Source organism: Narcine bancroftii, chromosome 14, assembly GCF_036971445.1.
Source record: "Narcine bancroftii isolate sNarBan1 chromosome 14, sNarBan1.hap1, whole genome shotgun sequence".
Classification (NCBI taxonomy): Eukaryota; Metazoa; Chordata; class Chondrichthyes; order Torpediniformes; family Narcinidae; genus Narcine; species Narcine bancroftii.
In genome coordinates, this window is record NC_091482.1 from 30342845 (window position 1) to 30361738 (window position 18894).

At 43.8% G+C, this 18894-nt stretch overlaps 1 protein-coding gene across 10 annotated transcripts in view; it reads right to left on the bottom strand.

Annotated features, from left to right (window-relative positions):
• Positions 1-18894, bottom strand: part of LOC138749933 (uncharacterized) — a 64422-nt gene that overhangs the window by 44325 nt on the left and 1203 nt on the right. For 8 of the 10 annotated variants that reach the window (XM_069911999.1, XM_069911995.1, XM_069911993.1 and 5 more), the window contains exons 1-2: positions 16968-17590; positions 16492-16623 (exon numbers count right to left, since the gene is read on the bottom strand). The gene's annotated coding sequence lies outside the window, so the exon portion shown is untranslated. Of the gene's footprint in view, positions 1-16434; positions 16624-16967; positions 17591-18894 lie in introns of those variants that run through there. The other 2 variants (XM_069911997.1, XM_069911989.1) reach the window with 2 other exon arrangements.

The following is an 18894-nucleotide window of genomic DNA, read 5'->3' on the forward strand; positions in this document are numbered from 1 at the left end:
CTAGATCCCTTTATTGCATTTTTGCAAAACATTTTTGTCCTACGTTGATTGCTTTTCATTTCTTGTCTGTTTCTATCCATTGTTGGAAGTGTATAAAACATCAAAGCTGACAAATATGTTATGGTTCAGTGAAGTGTTTTAGAGAGAGTCTCCACAAATCTTCATTCTGGTAGAGTACTGTTATCCACTTACTTTAAGGGCTTATTCTGCTCACAGTAATATGTCAATGTTGCTTTCCTCTTAAAGTGCCAGATATATGAAATTACTTCCCCTTACTCTGGAATATTGATTCAGTTGTGAGAGTGTTTTGTTCAGGTTGGGATTAAATCACCATTAAGAGTCTTTAATACCAGTGGGGGAGGGAGAACAATTGAGGGAAACCCGTGCCACTGTTACCAATGACAACTAGTAGCAATGGATCTTTTCAAAGGCTGTGAGCCCTACCTTGACCTAAAATATCTTCTCCAGGAACCAATGTTCGGTGGTGCAATGTTTCTCGCATCCCCATGGAGACGTGCAGATCCCTCCCATGCCCACGTGACCATCCCTTCTGCTGTGAGGCTGGAGAGATAATAATGGGAGACATGGAGATGGCAGAGGAACTAAATGAGTAGTTTGCATCAGTCTTCACTATGGAAGACATTCACAGTGTTTAAGAGTCTCTGGGAAGGGAAGTGAGTGCAATTACTATTTCAAGAAAGAAGGTGCTCAGAAAACTGAATGGTCTAAGTCTCCCAGACCAAATGGGTTCTGAAAGAAGTAGCTGCAGGAATCATGGAAGTATCGGTAATGATCTTTAAGCATCAGTAGATTCTGGCATGGTCCTGGAGGACTAGAAAATTGCCAATGTACCCCACTATTCAAGAGGCAGCAGAAAGGAAATTATAGACTGGTTATCCTGATGTTGGGAAGATGTTGGAATTGATTATCAAAGATGAAGTTATGGAGTTCTTGAAGGTACGCTTCAAGATAGGCCAAAGCCAGGATGGTTTACATGAGAGAAAATCTTGCTTGACAAACCTATTGGAATTCTTTGAAGAAGTGACAAGAAGGTTAGATGGGTGTTATGGTTGGCGTAGCAGTTAGCACATCGCCTTCATGGCACTAGCAATCAGCACTGGACCAGCGTTGTCTGTAAGGAGTTTGTACGCTCTCCCCATGTCTGCGTGGGTTTCCTGCGGGGCCTCTGGTTTCCTCCCATCGTTTGAAACATACTGGGGGTGTAGGTTAATGAATGTGAATTGGGTGGCAGAGAATTGTGGGACAAAATGGCCTGATACCGTGTTGTATGTCTAAATTTAAAATTGAATAAAAGAAATTCAGTGGATGTTGTGTATTTGGATTTTCAGAAGGCGTTAGACAAGGTACCGCATATGAGGCTATTTAACAAGTTATCCCCATGGTACACCAGGAAACAACCTAGCATGGGTCAAGCATAAGGCATAGGAAGCAAAGAGTTGGAATATATGGATCAGATTCTGGTTGGCGGCCGGTTGCTCATGGTGCATCACAAGGGTCAGTGTTGGGGCCATTTCATTTTATGTTGTATATTAATAATTTTGGCCATGGATTGAATGGCTTTGTGGCCAAGTTTGCGAATGCTAAGAAGATTGGTGGAGGAGCAGGTTGTGTTGAGGTCATGGGAAGGCTGCATGAGGATTAGACAAATTAGGAAAACGGGCGGAGAAGTGGCAAATGAAATACAATGTCGAAAAGTGTCCGGCCATGTGCTCCAGGAGAAGAAATAAACAGGCAGATTATTTTCTAAATGGGGAGAAAATTGTAAATGCCCAGATGCAAAGGGACCTGGGAGTCCTGGCGCTGGCATTTATTTCAACAGGAAAAGAATATAAGAGCAAGGGTGTGATGTTGAGGCTTAACAAGGCACTGGTGAGACCTCCCTTGGAGTATTGCGAGCAATTTTGGGCTCCTCATTTAAGAAAGGCTGTGCTAATGTTAGAAATGGTTGATAATACCAGGAATTATGAGGAACTTTTGGTAGCTCTTGGCCTGTACTCATTGGAATTTAGGAGAATGAGGGAGAGCTCAATGAAGCATTACAAATGTTGAAAAGTGTGGACAGAGTAGATGTAGAAAGGTTATTTCCCATGGTGAGAGAGTCTAGGGCAAGAGAGGATATGTTCAGGATTGAAGGGCAAACACACAGAACAGAGATGAGGAGGAATTTCTTTAGTGGGTGATGAATCTGTGGAATTTGTAACTACAGGCAGTTGTGGAGGCCCGGTGATTGAGTCTATTTAAGGAAAAGATTGATAGGTTCTTGATTGGCCAGAGCATCCATCAAAGGTATTGAGGAGAAAGCCAAGGAATGGGGCTGTGGGAAAATGGATCCTCTCATGATTGAAAACAGGGCAGATTTAATGGGCTGAATAGCCTATTTCTGCACCTGTCGTGGTCTTACAGCACCTCAACACGCCCCCCCACAGCACACCACACACCCCTCCACACCACCGCACAGCTGTCCACACCACCACACACCACCGCACACCCCTCCACACCACCGTACATCCATCCACACCACCACACAATACCGCACACCCCTCCACACCACTGCACACCCGTCCACACCACTGCACAGCCTCCACACCACCGCACACCCCTTCACTCCACCACATACCCCTTCAAACCACCGCACATCACCGCACACCCCTCCACGCCACCGCACACCCCTCCACACCACTGCACACCCCTTCAAACCACCGCACATCACCGCACACCCCTTCACACCACTGCACACCCCCCACACCATTGCACAGCCTCCACACCACCGCACACCCCTCCACTCCACCACACACCCCTTCAAACCACCGTACATCACCGCACACCCCTCCACGCCACCGCACACCCCTCCACACCACCGCACACCCCTTCAAACCACCGCACATCACCGCACACCCCTCCACACCACCGCACACCCGTCCACACCCTCAACAGAATTTGTGTTACTCGGGAGGCTTCTTAAATAACTTAGAAATGCAAGATTCAAACTGTTCACACACTCTTACATATACATATACATACTCCCCACAGGGGTTCACTACAGTTATTACAGTGAGAAGGGTGTATTCTTACATGGTTACAAAATAGTTCACATTATCCTGACTATATAATATCCTTCCTTCTCAAGATAAAGAAAAACTTACTGTTCTTTATCACTTTCTTTCTCGTGCAACTTAAGTAACTGAACTTGTACACTCATTTATTTACACAACTATTTTTAAATAGTTCTTATCAATATCGCACTTGCGGCAGTTTCTTCCTTCACCATCTTGTGGATTTGGTTGTGACTGTTGGGCTCTGTGTTGCTGGTACACGTGTAAGTGATGTAATTGTTATGCTTCACCTGACAACTGCTGTGTTGATGTTTCAGTATTAGCGATTGTGGTCTCTTCACTTGATAGCTCACTTGATAATGATGTTGCAGGCTTTGCTAGTATTAAAGCTTTCTGCTTCATCACATCTTGTGTCGGCCAGATGTGAGTTCTGTTCCTCTTCAGCTGATTGCCAGAGTCTGTCTCGACAATGTATTATCTTCTCATACATCAGCTTCTCTGATGATCTTTGCTAGGGTCCATATTTTCCACATCGGCTCTTGAATATGCACATGCTACCCTCTGAAGAGTTCTGCCAATGCTTGTGCACATTTGTTATAATGCTGGCGTCCATCTTCTTGCGGGACATCCTGGTTTCCTCCTGGGTTTCTGGAGGGTGTATTTTGCTTGGCAGAGTTTATTTATATCTCCTGCCATTTAGAAGTTCTGCCAGGGACTTCACGTCAGCCCTTAAAGGTGTTGCTTGTAACGAGAGAAGAGCTAGGGATGGGTCATCTTTTGTTTCGCGACATTTAACTGGTGTGCGTTTCACAGTTTGCACTTGTCTTTCAATGAACCCATGACCTTTGGAGTAGTATGGGGATGATGTAGTGATAACAAACCCACTACTCTGCAGCCAGCTTCCTGAATTCTTGTGACGTGAACTGTGTTCCATTGTCACATATTACTTACTCGAGTATTTCTTGTTCAGCAAGAAGTGCTCTCATTTCTGAGGGAATAGTTGATGCTTTCTAGTCTTTCACCCTTTTGATGAATGGAAACTTAGAGTAGAAACAGGCTATTATTAAATACCACTCTTGATTCTCAGTGAACAGATCTGTTCCCACTGTGAGCCATGGCCTGGCAGATACTTCTGTGGAAATCATTTCCTCTTTTTGTTGTGTGTTTCAGTTGATCCTTTTGGAAATATTCTTTATCTGGATCTCATAATTGGCAGAGATCAACTCCCGGCAGATATCCAGACCTAGAATTGCTGGTCTGTCTGCATCTACCACGTAGAACGTAAAGAAGATGTTCTTTCCCTTATGGCAGCCATTAATCTTAGTTCTCCCAAGCTGCTTGATCATGGGTCCACCATTGGTCATTAATGTGACATTTGCTGTTTCCAATACACTGTCTTTTGGATTATGTTCTCTGGGAACATCTGGTGGTAGAGTCTGAGTGGGAGGATGTTGCTTTGTGATCCACTATTCAGCTTCACCTTTAGGTTAAATATCGTAGGCTTGTTCTGGATTGTCCTCTGTATTTGGATCCTTGTGTGCAACTCGTTTCCTTCTTTCATCTCACCCAATATCTTGTGAAGTTATATGGATTCTATGTCCAGTATCTGGATGTCAGAGTCCTCATTGTTGCTTCCTTTATGTGGCGGATCTTCTTCATGTCTTCTTTCTTCACTGGTATTACTGTTTTCTTCATACCAGTCTTGTACATCTTCACCCAGTGGTTTACTTTATCACAGGCTCTACATTCAGAACTGTATGTAGGGCATTGGTTTAGGTCATCGAAGGGGTGTTGTCTGCCACACTTCCTGCAGGTCTTGGGGGTTTTCACTTTTCTCATTGTCTTCTTTAATGCATCGACCCTTCCTTTTCTTTACTGTGGGTTGGTCTGCATTGATAGGGATTTCATTTGTGTCCTCGTGGCTTCGAAAGCTCAGGCTCTGTCTATATCTTCAGCCAGCTTCAAGCTATCCTTCCCTATAAGTGACTTTTGCTCTTCGGAATGGGCACTCCCCATATTAGTTGATCAACTAATCTTTCCTCTATATCCTTAAATCTGCATTTTGCAGCAACAATTTTTAGTCTAGTGAGGACGTTATCAACAGTTTCATTAGTCTCTTGCATTAAGCCTTGAAATTCATTGTGTTTAATTCTATGATTAGACCTGGGTTCGAGGTGAGAAGCAAACTCTGCAAATATCTGCTCTGGATCATTTTTCTCCCCCTCTGTAAGCTCCCAGCTATTAAATAAGTCAAGGCCTCGCTCCCCTGTCCAGAGAAGTAGATAACTGACCTTCTCTTCTGCTGTTGCATTTTTTAAATAGCTTTTGAATGATAAATTGCACTTCTGGTAAAACATTTTAAATGATTCAACAATGTTTTCAGCCTCCCCGTCCATCACTGGGTGAACTGCTGCTGCTCCAGACAGTTTTTCAATAATGGTTTTTCCCTTCTTCCCCTTCGTATTTCAGTGACTTACAATCAATTGTATGGCTTTATTCTTGTTCTCTTATACCGCACCCACCATGTTATGTCTCTGTATTATTCTGGAAGCTTTGTAAATAACTTAGAGATTTAAGATTCAAGTAACAAAAGACTGTTCACTCACTCTCACATCTACATACGCCCCACAGTGGTGCACTACAGTTACTACAGTGAGAAGGATGCATTCTTATGCGGTTACAAAATAGTTCACATTATCCTGACTATAAAACACCATTACACGTCCCTTAACATCACCACACACCCCTCCACATCACCACACACCCCTCCTCACCATTTCACACATCTCCATACCCCTACAAAACCCTCCACACCAATACACACCCCTCCACAGCACCACACATCCCTCCACACCTCTACAAACCCCTCCACATCACTCTACACCCCTCCTCATCCCTACAAACCCCTCCACACCACCACACACATCTCCATACCCCTACAAACCCCTCCACATCACCACACACCCCTACACACACATAGCAGTAGCTGCAGAAGAAGGCAAGGCGGGAGAGGGTGAGGGTCAATGGTGAGCTAGGCTGATTGTAGTTTCTTTCCTTGCTTCAACCCCTCCACCCCAACCTGCCCACTTCCTCCTGAAGTCAAGAATGTGATGGAATACTCCCGACTTGCTTGGATGAGTTCAATTCTACCAACACTCATGATGTCAAAACAAAGTAGCCCCTTGATTGGCTTTCTGTCCACCATCCTAAACATTCACTTTGCCTCTGAGATGCACAGCCAATTCAATCAGGGAAGGTTGACCTTGTCAGTCGGCAGATCACCAAGAGAGCAGTCAGAAGGGGTGGCCTGATCAGACAGCGGAAGGCATATGTCATAGATCATCAGTGCACGAACCACCTGATCAGCAGGAACTCAGCTGGTCTCGCAGTGTCTGCAGGAGGTAATGATACATTACTGCTATTTCGGGCCTGAGCCCCTCTTCAAAGTATAAGCAAAAAGCAGGCAGGCATCTGAATTAAAGACTGGGGAGAAAAAAATGGGGAAGAATGGGCAGGGGGGAACCTCAGACAAAAGGTGTTGATTGGATAAGATGAGAGGTGAGAATTGATTTTGGCTCTGTGAAAGGAGACAGAGAGAAAAGGGAAGAGGGAGAGACAGAGCTAGACAAAAGGAGACAGGGGAAGAAGAAGGAAGGGGGGTGTTTCTAACAGAAGTATGCAGAGATAAGGTTGTAACTTAAATAGGTCTCAAAGCTTCCAAATACAAAATTATGACCTGAAATGTCAACAGTTGCTTTTCCGGCTTCCTTTTTGATCCAGATTCCACCATCTACAGTCTTTTGTGTCTCAGGTATCAAAGGTTGTAGTCTCAGCTTTATGTTAAATTATTGTAATCTCAACTAAAGTAAAAGTAGCTTATCAGAAAGAAAGCAATGTGGGTCGGTCATCCGTTATTACATCTCCAGTGTGTATTCTTGTACAGTGATTCAATCCCATCCTTTGAAAGTGTCGGGAGGTTTAGTGGGAAAACCTGTCCACCAGTACATATGCAAACTCGTTCTGAACGTTCCTGTTCAGACAGTGCATTTCACATCATAACAATTCACTGCAAAATGAAATTGACTCTTCATTCTTGCTCAACCAGTCAGGTGTCCTTAATATCTCTGGTAGTTACATGGCACTGTATGCCGCAGACAAAGATATGGATTCATACTTGACAGACTAAATTTGTCACAGAACAAAGAGAATTTTACCTAACATCCCAGAGAGTTAATTATTTCCATCTTAATCACTAAGTACCTGTTCCATTGAAAACGAAAGAGACATATTTACATGTATCATCTGTCACACCACATACTCAAGATATCAATTAAGCCTGATCTTGACATCAGGAGGCCAAATAAAGTGTGGTTTTGAAGAACAAGGACAATCAAACCTGGAGGATACGGATGCTGCAGGAACATTATTTAAAGAATGATGCAGATATACAGTTAAATCAATAAATCTATAAATTTAAAATCTAGACATACAGCATGGTAATAGGCCATTTTGGCCCATGAATCCGTGCCGCCCAATTTAACCCAATTAACCTACACCCCCTGGTGTTTTTCGAACGGCGGGGGAGGAAACTGGAGCTTCCGGGGGGAAAACCCATGCAGACACAGGGAGAATAGACAAACTCCTGACAGATGCACGGGATTCGAAGCCCGGTCCCGATCGCTGGAACCACTACCCCAACCGTGCTGCCCTGCCCAAATTCAGCAAGTGTTACTTACAATCATATTGCATGACAGCTGTGAAACATATTCTAACATGGGCTCACCTCCAGAATTAGAATTCTCACGTTGTTTGACTTGAAGAGCCTCTATAATCATGGATTATCACTGAGATTAGAACATTTCTCCCACCCCACCCCGATGTACCCAACCACTCCTGGATCTTGGAGGACATGATGACTGCTGGAGAAAAACCAATTGAGCATGTGATCTAAAACCTCATTGCTGCTGTCAGCATGTGTGCTCCAGAGGTTTGGCCATCAAAGTGACATCTCTCCCCGACTCAAAGGATGGCTTCCCTCCAGCTACCCAAGTTGTCTCCAATCATTAGTGCCAGATTGTTTGGGCCTGCAAGGAAACTCATTACAAATACACGAATATCGGCTTCCTGATGTTGCAGCAGCTCACGCTTAGAGGGACATTAATTCGCAGCAAGCTTTCAACTTCCAGCCCACATAATTTGTCTCTTAACTTAACTGATTGTGCATCAAATGAGAGCATTGGCTTCATTAGTTAATTTGCAGGAATAAAAAAAAAATTAAGCTCCCAGAGAGTTGAGATGCCATCTTTTTCCCTTTAGTGGTTTCAGATAAAAGATAGATGCGTCAGACAATTGGACACAAAGGATTGTTGCCCCAAGGCAGTCTGCACAATCTTTTGGGCATCCACATCAATTGGAAGGCAGATTACCAAGGCTGAGTTATGAATGTGCGATCATTCCTGCTAATTCCCCAATGTACATTGCAGCCTTTATTTTCTCAGCAACATGGAAGGATGATACGAAAGTAGGTGGAGGAGCAGGTTGTGTTGAGGAAACATGGAGGCTGCAGAGGACTCAGATGAGGAGAATGGGCAGAGGACATATAATATCGGAAAGCTTATGATCCCGTACTTTGGTAGAGAAAAAAAATAAACAGGCAGATATTTTTTATATGGTGAGAAAATTGAAAATACACAGGGACCTGGGAGCCTTTGTGCAGGATCACCTGAAGGTAAATTGCAGGTTGAGATGATGGTAAAGAAGGCAAGTGTAATGCTGGCAGTACAAACCATGCATTACGAGCCGCAATAGACAGTGTTTAATTTTAAAACACTAATTTTATTCCTAACTCTCAAACTGTAGTCTTAACTCTAAAACTATCCTTAACACTAAACCTATCCCCAGCTATGCATGTGTATGATTACCATTACAGTCCAGACCGAAATCCAGAAAGTCTTTTAAATTCAGTGTTGAAGCATAGGCCTTTGAAATTTGATGCCCACAATTAATGATGAACTGATGAGAAGACTGGAGTTATGGCTGCCATAGACTCAGAAATTCTCCTTACGTTGCCTTTGAAGAAATGTCCGATCGTATAAGCTGTAGTCACAATACTCCTGGCCCTTTTGTAGGCAAGACTCGGACTGGGTGGCCTTCACAAAGCTTCCAAGACCCTGACACTGGTCTCTCCAAATAACTTCACTGCCAGTCCCACTTAAAATGATTGCTTCGCAAAAAGACCCTCCTGTCAGAGGTCAATCCACTGAAAAGGCCCAGTCATTCACAGAGCATTCTCTTTTGTTTCAGATTTCCAGTGACTGTCGTTATCGGGACAGTCAAAAATGGCTGGGTACAAGAGCTGCTTCAAAAAGCTGTTTTCTCTCCAGCAGTCAGAATAGTTCTTCCCTTTGCAAAATCACAATGTCTTTGCAAATGTATTGAATTCTGGAACAGACTGTGACAAGCCTTCCCTCAGTTCTTCCAACGTATCGAATTATCACTGGGCTGTGACTTGTGTTGTGCTGAAATGTCAAATGTTAACTGTGACCATTCAGTCCCTCCTTTCTATACTATCCCTTACCGTGATAATCCCATTTTATTAAAATGGGTGTTCATAATAAAAATAAGAGCAGGAATGTGATGTTGAGGCTTTATAGGGGATGCGTGAGACCTCACCTGGAGCATTGTGAGCAGTTTTGGGCTCCTCATTGAAGAAAATATGTCCTGATGTTAGAGAGGGTTCATAAAAGGGTTCACTGAGATGAAAAAGAGCATTTAACAGCTCTTGACCTGTGTTCATTGGAATTTGGGAGAATGAAGGGGATTTCATTGAAACATTTTGAATGTTGTAAGGTGTGGTTAACCACTATTGAGCCAGGATTGGCTGGACTCGCCTCCCGAGACTGATCCTACCCATTTCCCCCTGCATGTTCCCCTTTCTCTTTGTTTCGACCAGTCAATAGAGTTGACAGTAGTTCCTGTCCTTAGTTAATAAAAGCCTGATAGTGTCACAATATCATCATAAGGGAGGGACTGAGTAGATATAGAAAGGTACAGTGGGAGAGTCTAGGACAAGAGGTCACAACTTCAGGATTGAAGGGTGTCTGTTTAGAACAGAAATGTGTAGGAATTTCGTCAAGAGGTAAATCTGTGGAATTTGTTGCCACGGGCAGTTATGGCCAGGCTATTGGGTGTATTTAAGACAGAGATTGATAGGTTAGGGGGAGAAGGCCGGGCAGTGGGGCTGAATGGGAGAATGGATCAGGTCATGATTAAATGGCAGGGCAGACTCAATGGCCTATTTCTGCTGCTACAGTTTGTCTTATGGATATCTTGCACACCCAGTTGAAGATTTATTCACAGGGATTTTGGCAGCTCACTATTAACACAGTTGTAAACACTTAATTGCAAGCTCTACCAGATATATTTCACCAAAACTGGAAGAGTGTGGTTTCAGTTGCAGAGAGGGAGGGTTCGAGAGAGCATATCTGTGATAGGTGATAAAGGTTGACCAGGTAGCATCATTGATTTCAGTTCCAGCAGTTAAAGAATGTGGGGCGCAGCAAGGGCCCGATAACGACAGTCACTGGAAATCTGAAACAAAAGAGAATGGCGGAATTATCCATGGATTTGACATCCTTATGGTGTCTCGTGTTATATCATCAACTCACACATCCATATCACTCCGACGATGTAATGGGGGGGGGGGGTATTATACTGACCGCTTGCTATTGGCTATGGCTGTAGAGATATTCCACCCTAACAGATGGAGATGCTTTCCCACTGGCCAGTTTAGAGGTGGTTCTAGTCTGTTAATAAAATTGATATGCCATAGACATGGACCAATCAAGTATTATACCAATACAGGGCTTTTATTAACAGACTAGAACAGATCATCTGGACGTGTGGAACATCAGCTAAATTACTCCATCCTTTTTTATTTCATAACTTCATAATCTTACTCTTCATCAGGCAAGATTCAGCTCGTATCTGACTCTTTGATAAAGAATGATGTAAAATAATTACTAAATGTCTCTCCTTTAGCACATGGGCTAAGCTGACAAAAGGAAAACAAGTCTGTGAGTCAGTGAAATCAGCCAAGTCAGTTTATTCAAAACAGTTGTGCTGACCTTTTAAGGTTCGCCTCGCTCCCATATTTTATCATCCAGAGAATGTAGTTTACTCCTCTCAGGAACGCCACAGTGAGTTGGTGCAGGTTCATGTCCAAATCCTCGCTCTACCTGACAGAATTCTACCTTTTGTGATATGGCACACAAGATGCCAATAGTTTGGTGATTAATCTGAGAACACATTTACGACCAAACACCGTGCAACTGAGGGGACCCTGGTCTGGAGGTGGCGTGATCTTTCAAATGAGGAAAGGGATCCATCTGCCATCTCAGAAGGGTGTGAAAAGATCCGATGTGGAAATGTGCACAATGCTTCGATGTCCTGACCAATATTTACTCCCCACTTGACAAAAGATTATATCGTCATTATCACATTGAGGTGCACTTGTTGGCTGCACATTTCCCACTTGATAACTGTGATTACACTTCAAAACTATTTAATCAGTTGCTAAGCATCATAAGATGAGAGGCTCTACACAGGAACATGTCTTTCTTCTTAATTATTTGGTTCTTAGTCAGTCCCAATACAAGAGGTTCTTGAGTGATAAGATGAACCAAGATTCCAATTTCTTTGGTGCCCAGCAGGAAATGTCCTTGTAGAAACCCCAGGGATGGAAATGGTAACTCTGCTGAGATATTGGAGAGCTGTCAGAGTCTATGGAATCAGCATCTCTAATCTAATACCCTGCAAGAGACACCGTCTTGTGTACAATGACACACGTACACAAAAATACACACTCATTGAGACATGGTGTATCAACCACGTACAACCTGACACGTAAGCAGATTCACGTGAACGTATACATGTAGTGGTGGTCCTGGTTACCCCCTAGTTTGGCATCTGATGCAAGCTTACACATCCGTAGCGCGACATTTAGTTAGATCAAGTCATATGTGCATGAACATACAGTACCTGTTGGGAACCAGGCCAAGTAGATAAACCAACATGTCAATCACCAAGCAATGATGATTTAACTTGGTGATGCCAATCAGGACCTGAACCACACAGCTGATCCCCTGTGCACAACATCAAACGTCAAGATTTGCCCAAACTGTGTGTATAAACTGAGCACCATGTTACTTGCAGGCTGGTAAATGATTGATTTGTACTATTAGTTTCAGTCTCCTAGAATTTGATCTTGATTGATTCCTTTGGCATGGGTAAAGTTTGCAGGGGGGGAAGGGAGGAGCGCTGGAAGGGTGTCCTGATTTTAAAGGGCCTGCAGTAGTGAGAAGATTCCAAATACCTACCTTGGAGCACATGGGGACGGAATGAGCAGGAAAGGAAAGGGGGTCCTTCAGCAGGAGGCTATATCAATGTGGCTTTCAGAGATATTCTGCTTCATAAATCTTAGTGAGGGACCATCTGCAATATTCACAAGTCAACCTCATTATGACAAGCCACTGGTTCCTGCCATGAATCAGGAAGGGCTCATGAGAACTAGACAGTAGCCAGGAAGGAATTTAAGGAAGGACTTAGGAGAGCTCGAAGGGGGCATGAGAAGGGCTTGGCATGTAGGATTAAGGAAAGCCCCAAGGTGTTCTACATGTATGGGAAGAACAGAAGGATGATGAGAATGAATGTGGGGCTGCTTAAGGATAAAGGAAGCAACATGTGCCTGGAGGAAGAGGGGATTGGGGAAGTTCTAAATGAATACTTTGCTTCAGTATTCACCAGAGAAAAGGGCCTGGATTAGGGTGAGGTCAAACATGTGCTGGATAATGTAGAGATTAGGGCCAGGAAGTGTTGGATCCTTTTAAAAACATTAATATTGATGTCCTCGGAGATGGACGTGAAGTATCCAAGGTGACTATGGGAAGTGAGGGAAAAGATAGCTGGGGGATTGGCTATGATCTTTGAATTCTCCTTTTTCAAGGGGGGGGGGAGGAGATGGAGGATTGGACAATGGTAAGTGTTGTCCCCTTGCTTAAAAAGGTTAATATGGAGAATCCTAGGAATTATAGACCAGAGAATCTTACATCAGTGGTGTGCAATATGAAAATGAAAATGGAAATGGAAACACGCCTTAGCGGAACAAAAAATAATCCTTACCTCTGCTGCCTGGATTCATTCCTTTACACGTCAGGGGTGCTGCATGCTTCAGATAGCAATGGGAAATAAAGAGCGATTCCAGCTGCATGGGGGATTATGGGTAACGAAGGCACCCATCAATCCTGCATTGAGCCAGTTGCCAGCCGCCACCGTAAGTTTTGTTTCAACAAAATATGTAAATTTTAACAATGGAGGGGAGGGGTGGGGGGCATTTTCAGTGCAAGTGCAAAATGTGTAAGTAAGTTTTAACAGGGGGAGGGGTTGCAGTATCAGTGCTTGCAGTAGGCGCTATGTTCCCTGGATACGCCACTGATAATCATTGAATATATCGTGATCTGAGAAAGCCAGTATCATTTTGTTAAGAATAATTACATTATTTCAAACTCACCAAAACGGTTATTCAGAAACACTCTGGCCGGGGGGGAGTAGGTGCCACAGTCACACTTCCCTCTCACCACGCATGGGCCAGCCGACACTATTTAGGGCTGCACGTTCACCAGCCGGCACAGTTTAGGGCCCCTTTAAAATAAATCTGCAGGCCCTGCACTAATCTGGTTCTGCCTGGAGGTCAGTGACTAGTGGAATTCTGCAGGTATCTGTTCTGGGATCCCTCCTCTGGGATTTTTACAAATAACCTAGAATCTAATAACATAAGAGAACACTAATTTTATTGCACTTTATGAAGGGTTCACTTTCCAAATAATTACCATACATAAATACACATTAGTTTATGTTTAATTTATTTCTGCGCACGGATGGCAGTCTCTTCAATCTGAGGCGCCTGCAAGCTCACACCAAGACACAAGAGAAACTTGTCCGTGAACTACTCTTTGCAGATGATGCCGCTTTAGTTGCCCATTCAGAGCCAGCTCTTCAGCGCTTGACGTCCTGCTTTGCGGAAACTGCCAAAATGTTTGGCCTGGAAGTCAGCCTGAAGAAAACTGAGGTCCTCCATCAGCCAGCTCCCCACCATGACTACCAGCCCCCCCACATCTCCATCGGGCACACAAAACTCAAAACGGTCAACCAGTTTACCTATCTCGGCTGCACCATTTCATCAGATGCAAGGATCGACAATGAGATAGACAACAGACTCGCCAAGGCAAATAGCGCCTTTGGAAGACTACACAAAAGAGTCTGGAAAAACAACCAACTGAAAAACCTCACAAAGATAAGCGTATACAGAGCCGTTGTCATACCCACACTCCTGTTCGGCTCCGAATCATGGGTCCTCTACCGGCACCACCTACGGCTCCTAGAACGCTTCCACCAGCGTTGTCTCCGCTCCATCCTCAACATCCATTGGAGCGCTCACACCCCTAACGTCGAGGTACTCGAGATGGCAGAGGTCGACAGCATCGAGTCCACGCTGCTGAAGATCCAGCTGCGCTGGATGGGTCACGTCTCCAGAATGGAAGACCATCGCCTTCCCAAGATCGTATTATATGGCGAGCTCTCCACTGGCCACCGTGACAGAGGTGCACCAAAGAAAAGGTACAAGGACTGCCTAAAGAAATCTCTTGGTGCCTGCCACATTGACCACCGCCAGTGGGCTGATAACGCCTCAAACCGTGCATCTTGGCGCCTCACAGTTTGGCGGGCAGCAGCCTCCTTTGAAGAAGACCGCAGAGCCCACCTCACTGACAAAAGGCAAAGGAGGAAAAACCCAACACCCAACCCCAACCAACCAATTTTCCCTTGCAACCGCTGCAATCGTGTCTGCCTGTCCCGCATCGGACTGGTCAGCCACAAACGAGCCTGCAGCTGACGTGGACTTTTTACCCCCTCCATAAATCTTCGTCCGCGAAGCCAAGCCAAAGAAGAAGAAGAAGAATTTATTTCTATAATGTCAGGATGTTTCCTTATATGTTAAAGGTTATTCATTTGCACACAACAGCCAAGTAAATTTGTAACATATCCGACAGTTACACAATGCCATCTAAGGTAAATCTTCAATGAAATTTTTTGCAAAAATAATTTATAACTAATTTTAGAGGAGAAATATATCATGTTTACAAACAGGAGTCTCCTGAGTCTTGACTGGTGAAGAACAACAAGCAGTTGGAAGACAGAGAACACACACTGAATCTGTTTTGTGTGGACGTCTGACAGAACTGTGACTGAGTGCTGAGTGCCAAGCCGTTTATATTGAGAGACATCCAGATGACCTCACTGTGGCAGATTACTCACCATCTCATCGAAGGTCACCCCAGGAGGACTGAGACATGACCTCAGACCCACCCTGACCTCAGTAGGTTGGTAAGCCTCCTTGGCCCACATGGAAACATGCTAAGGCCTACCAGTGGTCCATGAAGAATGGGTCAGTAGCTTTGTGGATTATATATAGGGTGGAGGAGTTCTGGATAGTGCCAAAGATTGTCATAGGTTACAAAAGGATATAGACAGGATACAGAGAAATGGTAGATGGAGTTCAAACCGGATAAGTGTGGGGTGATGCATTTTGGAAAGTCAAACCAGAAGGGTGAGTACAGGATTAATGGTTGGTTACAGTGTGGAGGAGCAGAGGGATCATGGGTTCTAAATCTCTCAAGATTTCACACAGGTTGATAGAATAGTTAAGAAGGCCTATATGATCCTGAGTTTCATTAGTCAGGGAATTGAGTTCAAGAGTCGAGAGGTCATGTTGCAAGTCTACGAATATCTGATGAGACCACACCGAGAATATTGTGTTCAGTTGTGGTTACCTCATTACTGGAAGGATGTGGAACCTATGGAGAGGTGGACATCATATTTACCAGGATGTTGCCTGGATTGGAAAATAAATCTTTTGAGGCAAGGTTAGCAGAGCTGGAACTTTTCTCTTTTGAGGGAAGAAGGATGAGAGGTGGACATACAGCAACTTTTTGCTATTCCCAGGAATATCAAATAACAGAGGACACGAGTATAAAGTGAAGGGAGGGAAGTTTAGGGGAGACATCAACGGTAAGTTTTTTTTACACAGAGGGTTGTGGGTGCCAGGGATGGTAGTGGAGGCTGAAATGTTAGGGGCATTTAAGAGATAGGCAGATGGATGGAAGAAAAAAATAGAGTGTTGCCGGGTAAGGAGTGTTTATGTTTTTTTAGTAGGAATATGTAGATCGGCACAACATTAAGGTCCAAGGGCCTGCACTGTATGTCTGTGCATTTATGTACTTGGCCATACAGATAAACCACGACTTACGATATTTCAAAGTTACAATGATCAGAATCCGTTTGGAATAAAGTTGTCAAGGTTGACCTGCATCAATGTGCTTGCTCTTCCTTCTCTGAAGGAAATTCTTCCATCCAATCAGTACATGCAGATCACTTCCACTTCAGCCACCACCCCATTTTGGTGCTCCTCTTGGAACGCATGTGCAGATTTCCATCACTAGGGAGGGAGGGAGAGATTGAAGAGAGCAATGGCAATCTGTGCACACATCTCAAATAACAACATAGGTTGCGAGGTGAACCCACTGCCCTAGTTACCCAACACCACCTTGGGCTCCCAGCAGGAGTGGGGATGTCGGCCTCCCAGCAGGAGTGGGGATGTCCGCCTCCCAGCAGGAGCGGGAATGTCAATGTCAGTCTCCCAGCAGGAGCAGGGATGTCAGCTTCCCAGCAGGAGCGGGAACGTCGGCCTCCCAATGGGAGCGGGGACGTCGGCCTCCCAATGGGACAGATCAAACTACTACCTATATACGTAGACCCCAATTTAAAATAATTTCAACTTACGATTCGGGTCCCGGAACCAAACCCCATCGTAAGTCATGGTCTACCTGTGGTTCCAAAGTAAAGGTAAATACATCACATGTTACAAGATCAAACCAGCAACCACAAAGAAGGCAGATCACACAGGGGTAAAGATGAACAATTATTTTATTAACAAAAATTCACCTTCAAACTTTAATTCAAAGTCCCCCCTTTTATAACAATGCCCACTGGTTACTATGCAAATCTCTATCACAGTGTAAAACGAATAAATTCCCCAGCCTAAATATAACATATGTAATCAAAGTCTAAGCTACACTTCCAACCAGCCCAATGAAAAACTTAAGACACAAAACTAACACAAAACACACAAGACTCTTAAAACCTTGATCTCAACCGAAGCAACGATCATAAACAAAATTCAGTTTGTTTGGTAAACTAAAGCCAAAAGATCTTTGAGAGTGAGGGAGAGAGAGAGAGAGAGAGAGAGAGAGAGAGAGAGAGAGAGAGAGAGAGACAGACAGACAGACAGACAGACAGACAGACAGACAGACAGACAGACAGACAGACAGACAGACAGACAGAGAGAGCACAAAATTCAAAGTTGTCTTGTGTTGCTTGCAGAGAGAGGAACAACTGGCTTGGTCCGTCCGGATCCTTCTGGCTGCCTTCGGAATGTTCATCCCTTTATGAAATGCCCAACATTCTAAACTGTCTTCCAGACAATGACTCATGCTCTGGGCCTCTTTCCACTCCACAGCACCACCCAGTGGTGGTTTATTGTCCAAGTCCAGAAATTTTTAGATCATTTTCTGCGCATGCTCAGTCCGTCTCCCACTCAGCAATTCACCTTCACCTTGGCTCTCTAAGGCAAACTGTCACTTTTTAACATAAAACCACACAATTTCCCTTGGTAGGCCAAACAGTGTGAAAAATTTTAGCATAGCCTTCACAATTGTCTTTGCTTTAATGCTTCTCAGGGGCATAGCCTCTGGAAACCTTGAAGCTATGCACATATGTTAACAAATATTCATTTCCCGCTTTGGTTTTTGGCAATGGGCCAACACAATCCACTATCACTTTTGAGAAGGGCTTCCCAAAAGCAGGGATAGATTGTAAAGGTGCCACTGGTGGTCCTTGATTAAGCTTGCCCACCAGTTGACAAGTGTGAGGGGATCTACAAAAGTTCACAACATCCTTTCTTAATTTTGGCCAATAAAACTGTTTCCTTATCTTTTCTACCATCTTCTTCATTCCAAGATGACCTCCTAAAGGTGTACTATGAGCAAACTTTAATATTTCATTCCTGTAAGTTTTGGTAATTACAATTTGCCTTACTATTGCCCAGTTTTCACTGGCAGGTATCACTTGTGGTCTCCACTTTTTCATCAATATTCATGAATGGTTTAAAAATATCCCTAACTTTCTCACTCTGAACACAGGCAGTTGATACCACCCCTTTCTCTTTTTTCCTTTTCAGTACAGGAGAATTTGTTATTATGTGTTCTGCCTTCTTAAAATAGTGGCAAATAACACTCAAAAAATTTTCCTTCACCCATTTCTCTTCCTCTCTTCCTTTAACCTCACCTCTAGATTTTCTTTCTACTCTACTTGGATTATCAGCAGTATTGCTTTGAAAGGTTTTCCCTGGTGTCCACTTAGGCTTGTGGGTTAAAACATATTCCTCTGCAAATTTAGCCAATTCTTGCCAAGTTTTTACATTTTCTCTGCCAAGTACACTTGAATATCGTCAGGAACACAATTTTTAATCTCCTCAATCAGAATGATTTCCCTCAATAAATCAAAGTTATTTTCTACTTTCATTGCAGCACACCACTGATCAAAACGTACAACCTTCCTATAAGCAAAATCCAGGTAAGATTGGGTTGCTGCCATTTTTAAACTCCTGAACTTTTGTCTATAAGCCTCTGGGACTAGTTCATAAAATCAG